Here is a 7,900-nt window from a genome sequence, read left to right on the forward strand (position 1 = left end):
TAACTGATCTTTCATTTAGCCAAATATATTCTTACTGATTTGGGAAAGTACTGACTGACTTACATAAAAATAGGGTTCTGTAACAAGTGAACATCACGACACATATCCTGTGTTGTCACTCATTTGTTTATCCTTCTATTCCATATTCAAATAGAAGTGAAATATTTTAGATCCTTTAAAACAAAGAACGTAGCAAAAAAAAAGCAAAAGGGATTTGTTCTACCCATGATAGATTTCACAACTTTCCTCATGCCTAAAATGAAAACCAGCTCTTTTAGCTAGTATATGTGGCTGTAGCTCTATATGTGTGTTATAATGCACATACAAATACAGTGTATTAAAAAGAAAGGTTTCATATATGCTTGTAGTTAGATAATAACTTCTCATGGTGTCATTGTTATGTACATGACTGTTCTGGATATAACTAGTGTCATATGTAAGCCTAAAAACAGATATCCCCTTCAGTAAGACAAGCAAATGGCAGCTTCAATTCTTTCTGTAAATGTAGGTCAATTCCTGCAGAAGGAAATTTGTGCTTCCAGCTGCAGTACACCATGTGTCCAGTCCTGGGTCCCACAGACTCTAGGTGTTGCCAGCACAACAGCTTCTTAGGCTTATTGTTAGCTAATTGTGTATCCTTTTCCTTAGCTCCATGATGTATTTGAGTTGCATGTAGAATATCTTTCTCCATTCTTAGTTTAGGTGCTTGGCAAAGGCATTTCTGCTTTTGGAAATTTAGGATTTTGCAAGTTAAAACAGATGTATTGTATTGTTGTTTTCTCCCCTCTATCCCTGTACCATGAATGTCTTCCTAGTATCCTTCTAAAAATAGCATATATGTTTTGAAGCTCTCTGAAGTTAATACTAATAGAGAATGAGCTATAAGGACAGTACAAAAGCTTCTCATATCACTGCTCAGATATGAGAAGTTTTAAGAGTGAACATGGTAATATTTATGTGACTTCCTTGCAGCTTGCTTGAAGAGGGGTGGGTAGCTTGTACAGAGGTTTAGATAAACCAGCTTTTGCTTTAACATCAGGAACTTAACTGACACATTTTATATTATTTCACTTATTATTTCTTCTTTGGCTGTTGTAAGGTTGCTTATTCATTGACCCCTGATCCCAATTCAAACACTACAATTTCCTATTTACTCTTAGTCGTCTGTCCTTTTGAATTTTATTGAGAAACTTCTAAAGGTTTTTTATCCAATTAGTGCAGGAGGTGTTTACCCTGTCCATCCTCCTCCCACGTGTGACCACAGTTTGAAAACAGCCTTGAGAATTTTTGTCTCTGAAAGGAAAAGGCCTAGTTGAGAATACGGTGAGACAGATATTTTGTTTTCTGCTCCCTTTGTGGCCATCCAAGAAGCAGGTGATTATGCTGTCAGAATGTTTGTGTTTGTGCATATGTACGTGTTTATGCACACTCTTTTAAAAAACACATGTGTGTATATTTGTATATAGAAATGTTACCCTTGAGGGGTGCTTCCTTTAAATATGAACGGTTAAAAAAGAAATGTTCCCTGGTAGCAACAGACCTTCCACTTTACATCACAGCTAAATCCATGCAGTCTACACACATTCTAAATATACTCCATGTGTGTGTAAAAACCCACCACCTTACACTTTTGGAAAGGAAGCCAGCTTCTTTAGAGTGTAATTGGAGAAATATTGTAGCATTCTCTGACTTCCACACTGGAGGGAGAATCAAATTAACCATTTACATGAAATTACAATGTACACACAAATTAGAGAGCTTCAAAATCTATTGTTATGCAATTTGTGGAACTGCTCCAGTATCCCAAATGCTGCTGCTGCCTCTGAAATACACTCATGTGCAGTTTAAAACAGTCTCATAACCTCCAGTGAAGCAGGACAATTGTTGAAGAGACAGGATGACTGACAGCGTGGCTCTGAGGTTTATAATTTAGAGAGAGGTCTCTGTCAGAATCAACACCACCATACTGATGACATTAATCTCAGGTAATATCTGATAAAGAAGATCTGCTGTGATAATGTATTTACTAAAGATGTTTTACTGATAAACAGTATTATCAGAGTATATGTGTGCATAAAAATGTTTGTTGTTACGGAGTTACAACTTTTATATGATGCTAACATGGCAAAACTACAACACATGGAACACTGTGTAGCTATGAGCACTTGGTTTAGATCTTGCTAGCTTTTGGGAACTTAAAGATACAGGCAATTTATGGAAGTGCTAGGGAGATGTTTCGGCAAACTAAATAAGGTGATCAATCCCTTTTGATGGGCCCCCTTTTAAAAGGTTATACAAAAGAACTATTTTGTTTGAGCAAATTGCCTTCTACTTCGTGAAAATCTTATATAAATGAGTCCCAGATCAATACTCTTGAGGCTGGAAGAAGAAAAAAGAAAAACAACACAAAAGATAGATCAGAAGCTATATTTTAGCAAAAATGTCTCTTAAGTGCTGTTGTCTGACACTGTGAACTCCAATCAATGTGTCAGTATTTGGGAATTTGAAAGGAAATCGGAATCAGACCTGACAATCCAGAGCTGAAATTTGATGCTCTGTTTTTTTTTTTTGATAAACTGACAGGCAGTGGAAATTGCACACGTCTGCAGGGAATTGGGAGAAAAGGAGAGACAGTTTCGTAGAAACCCTGCTTACGATTCACAAAAGCATGCATTTTATCAAAATGGATTGCTTGTGCAGTGTGTGGGAGGTTGCCTTGCTTTTTGAATGGAAGCTTTTGCAGCCTGTAAACTGGTGGGTTTTGAACACATCTACAATATAGTATGACTTCTGTCAGCTTACAGTTTCATTTCAGTTGCTGTCCCATTCTTGCAAATGAAGCAAATGTGATAAAAACAGGCAAGCAAAAAGGAATTAGAAACTTTACTCCAAAAGCTTTTTTTTCTAGATATATGTTCAAATTTGACAAAATAGGTTTAAAAAACTGGTTTTGTCAGTAGTTTAAAACAAGTGGATTCTTCATCTTGCATCTTCCGAAGCATCAAAGCCTTTAGATTTGTGTAATGTGAGACTCTCAAACCATGCTGCAAATGGTCCATCTTAAAATATCTTATTCACAGAGACAAATATTATTATACCCATATTGCAGGCCATAAGCAGAAAGATTGGATGACCTGCTCCAGATCATAGCCAGGAGTCCAACATGGGAACAGAACTTAGGACTTCTGACCCTCAATATGCCATTCAATGTAAACACGTAAACATGTAAACACAGTTTAAAAATACCAGAACCAAATCCTGAATCTTGCATAAAAATGCCCTTAATGTGCTTTGTGTAAGAGACCAAAGAAGTTTTGGATCTTCTGAGTTCAGCGCACTCTCTCTGGAAGCTGGTAGTAATTCCAAATGCTTCACCCACGCTGTGGTGTTGTTTTATAGTTAGTTCATTCCTGGATTTTATCTTAGTCCTCTGAATATGGGATTAAATCCCTTATTGAAATTATTCTCCTTCTCCTCCCCCATCTCTCCTACCACCTCTCCCCCCATTATTAACTTTTGTAATTCAGTTTTGTTTTCAGACATACAAACGTGTTTTGTGCATGCAGTGGAAGTGGAATCCCTTTGTATTGCTAGAATCTTTCAGCTTTGTAACACTACTCTTTATAGTTTGTTTGAAATTTTAAAAGATCCCTGGCTCTGTTGCTTTTACAGCCTTTACAAACGTCACAAGAATTACAACTTGTAAACTGCTTTATGTCATTTTAGCTTTAGTGTATAGTCTTATAAGAGCGTAAATACCACTATTATTCTTCATTAGAACAGTGTTCTTAAATGCCTTGATATGTAAAGGAAGTTTTCTGAATTTAATCACTTCTTTCCCTGTGCTCCTGGAGACATTAGTAATAACAAAGAGAAATGTCAACTCCGAAAACCAGCATTCATAAGACTTGATGAGATGGCTAAACATGCTGGAAAGTTTGGCTTTCTGTTATCGACCATATCTGAAATTAGAGTGCCATGTCGTTTAGAGAGGATTGTACAGCTGTAGGGACAGAAAGCAGAACAGCAGAGGGGTGTTGAAAGGAACTGGTATAGCAGAATATGGAGAGGACGGGGTGCTCAAAGGGCTACAGGTTGTCAGAACTCATCCCAAATCTGGTTCAGTATAATTAAAACTGAAGTTGTAGTTTTGATTTGTGTATTGTAAAGTATGAAAGACCCTTGTGATCTCTTTATCACTGAGAAAAGGCCTTACTGAGAAAAGATATTCCATGCCTTTGGTAGAGAGGGAAAAATAACCACCTTCTCTTAAATTAAGTAATGATACTGTAGCATACTGCGCAAAAGCATCCAGTCCCAGGGTGCTGCTGTTTTACCATCTGTTACCTTGGTTTCACATAGCAGCAGCAGTAGATAAGGTGACTCTGACCATCTCAGCTTCAAGATTAGCTTTGAATTAATGGATCCTCTACATAAATCAAGTGCAGTTGTGTCTGAAACAATTCTCTGCCAAGGCTAACAGAGCCGTTTCGCTCTTGTATCAGGCAGTAAGTAAGGTGTAGTTATTTATGCAGCTGGGAAACTTATGCTTACTGAGTTCACTCAGTCTCAAGCATTGTGGAGCATAATCTAACCAGCATGTTATGTTCTGTACAGGCAACTTATGTGGAAGAATCAATCACAAAAAAATAAGTATTGTGTTCTCAAACAGGGAGGAGTGTCATTTGGTTTCTTTTAGCACTTTTAAATTGCATACTGCTACTTCATTGGGGATAAAAATCACCTGCATTCATTGCAAGAAAGGGAAAACCACTTCTACTACTATTTCTTAAAATAAGTGAAAAGTTGTTTGGCCAGGTGTCTTTGCCTCTTAACATGTATTTTCATCTTGGAAAATGGCTGCCAGTTCTGATTTATACAGGAAAAAAATATAACCCAGAATATATTCAATGAGGTAGATCCTATTCAAACTGGCAGCACGTGTACATTTTTATCTGTTTATTGGAGGATAAAGTATTAGCCACTTCCAATTTTCTTTTTACAGACAGATTTGTTTAAAAAGTGATACGTTGTTATGTGGCTCTTGATTTTTCCAATATGCTGTCGCTCTGCCCATCCTGTGCCTTGTTCTATTTCTTTTTTATAACACCCTTAATGGATATGGAGAAATTTTGTTGCTTGTTGTCTGAGTCTGAATATTTTTAATTAAATAACTTTCACACGTGTTTGTTGCACCCGGTTTTGATGACGATTTGACCCACAGAATCTGCATTAGTTGACTGTCATACTAATAGGCTTTTGCTTCAATTTTGGCCAGTCTGACAAGTGAAAAATAGATGTCTGTCATGTGACAAGCTTCTGAATATAAATCCTGTTAGCATTTGCTCCTGAGAGAAAAAGGAAAGGTGGGAGTTGGGGAGGGGGTGGATTAAAAATAGGTAGTTGGAAGAGGCTGGAGAAAGAAGAAAGGAAGCTTGTTAGCTACTCATAAAAACATCAAGTCAAGAAGAGGTACCTGACCAGGTTAGTAAGTGATTAGCATAAGCTAAAACGCCAGTCAGCTCTCTCCAGCTGTAGGTGTTCTAGAAACACCTAATATATGCACTGCAATTTAATAGTTAAGTAAATAAATGCAGTGAAGAGGCACATTTGTGGTGTTGTATTCAGGTATATTATCAAGTCAGCCTGATTCCTGAACTGACTGCACAAATGTACTGATAGTTTGCAGAAGATGATTATAGACAGATTTTCATCTAAAAAGGCCAGCTAACTTGCATGTGATCACAGACTTCAGAGGCCTGCAGCACATTCTGTTTGTTTTCTGCAGTAAAGACAGTATCAGGTTTTTTATTCATGTAACTGAGAGACATGGCCTTCATTTAATTCTGCTGCCTTATTTTGGGAGGGAGATGGTTTAGACATACAGAGAATTGACCTCGCCAGTGTTTGAGAACCTTTGCCTAAGCAGAGAAGGTTCTACTTCTGCCTGGTGGGAGACAAAAGACATTTTTCAAACCTCTATATGCCTCAACAGTTTATTACCCTTTTCAAAAGTGAGTGGTTTAAGCTGCTACCAACTTATTAGCTCTGAATTAACAAAGGTCCCCACAAAATTGGATCTATATAGTTAAAGATATGTTTGTCGAATTACTGTACAAGCATGAAGACCTATTTATTTGATAACAGACAAACAGAAAAGATCTTTTGACTGTTTCTATCCAAAGAAGCTTGTTAAAGGTCATTTCCCTGTCAGAATTCAACATAACAGTACAGAGGGTGAGGATAATACGAGAGGCTGCACTTCAAGGCTGTCTCTGTGATTGCCAGCATCTGCTGTGTTTTTCAGACTTGTCCAATGTGATTTGCTAATACAGTTGTGTGTTTCATGCCAAGCTACTGAATGCAAATGTGTGGACCATGTTACATCCAATATAGCTCACCCTGAGGGATAGTCTTTATGCCACACTTCCCTTTATACATCCCAAGATGTATTGTGAAGATAACATCGATATAGAGATGAAGTTGAACCAAACTTGAATACTGTATTTATATCAGCAAAAATGGACTTCAACTGCAGCATAGTTGGATTCAGATTTCAGGTTTACAGTAGCAAAGAAAAGTTTAGCAACGATTTAGAGAATGTTGTCCTTGTTTGCCCACTTTCTGAATTTCTGACCATTTTTAGGTGGAATGTTCTGTAGGGTATGCCTTCAAGTACTCTATATCTGAAGGTCAAAATGATGATTGGTAGCATTTAGAAACTGGAATTGGAGTTGTTTGGGGGGTTTTTTGTTGTTGTTGTATACACTAATAAGTGATGCAGGGAAGTTAACTGGAGGAATAGATTCTAGCTTTGTGACTCATGCTTTTACTATCAGCTCAAGGGATACATGGATTTGAACTAAGCTAGTTAACAGCATTACCATCAGGATGGAAAAATCAAAATTAAAGTGTATTATTCCATTTGTAACCTGTGGTGGTTTCTAAGAATTCATATTCTAGATAAGACTACGTGCCATCATAAATTTCTTGAAGGGAAAGTAAATACCTGATTATCATCCCCTGACCAGCCAAATTCATATTCTCAGATAGAATCATAGAATCATAGAATAGTTAGGGTTGGAAAGGACCTTAAGATCATCAAGTTCCAACCCCCCTGCCATGGGCAGGGACACCTCGCTCTAAACCATATCACCCCAGGTCTCGTCCAACCTGGCCTTGAACACTGCCAGGGATGGAGCATTCACAACCTCCCTGGGCAACCCATTCCAGTGCCTCACCAGATACTATAATGATAGATGTGGTATGAAAATACAGAGGGAGAAATTCTCTCTACTGTTACCATCACTTTTGAACTGTTCTAGCTCTTTTGCTTTTTTTTTTGTTAAATCAAGGCTTGTTCTAAGGAGTTGAAAGTAGAGATTGGCAGGAACCATATATATATGCAGAGGGATCTAAATTTTAAGCAAGTCCTGTGTGTTAATTTGTTATCAAAATGCCTCACCAACAGCTCTCTGTAGAGATCATAACGTATGTTGTGACCATAGCATATTTTCATATTATAGTTTGGTTTGTGTAAAATATACATCTCTTGTAATGTGTTAAAATCTTCTTTTAGTAACTGAGGTACTGTCAACTTCTCTAACAGGCAGAGTTTGGTTGAGTTATATATGGGACAGAAATAATCTTTTACTGTGCTGGCACCTTGAGAAAAACTTCTTAGTGTAAGATGTGTTACTGACTAACAGGAAAACTTCATTGGTTCCCAGTACTTCTGTAAGTCAGGCAACATATCTGCAACCAAGCGTCTACTTATTTCTTTTCCTGAGCCCTGTGCAACCCTGCTTCCTGTGTGCCTTGTTCCTGCCCTGAAAGCAAGCAGGGCACCTGGGACTTGACCTCCTCACCAGTGCTCTTACCCTTTCTATTCACCTCACTG

The sequence above is a fragment of the Neopsephotus bourkii genome, unplaced genomic scaffold (genome assembly GCF_033783945.1).
Source record: "Neopsephotus bourkii isolate Nb327-2 ecotype Australia unplaced genomic scaffold, CSIRO-AGI_Nbou_v1 NB_936, whole genome shotgun sequence".
Classification (NCBI taxonomy): domain Eukaryota; kingdom Metazoa; phylum Chordata; class Aves; order Psittaciformes; family Psittacidae; genus Neopsephotus; species Neopsephotus bourkii.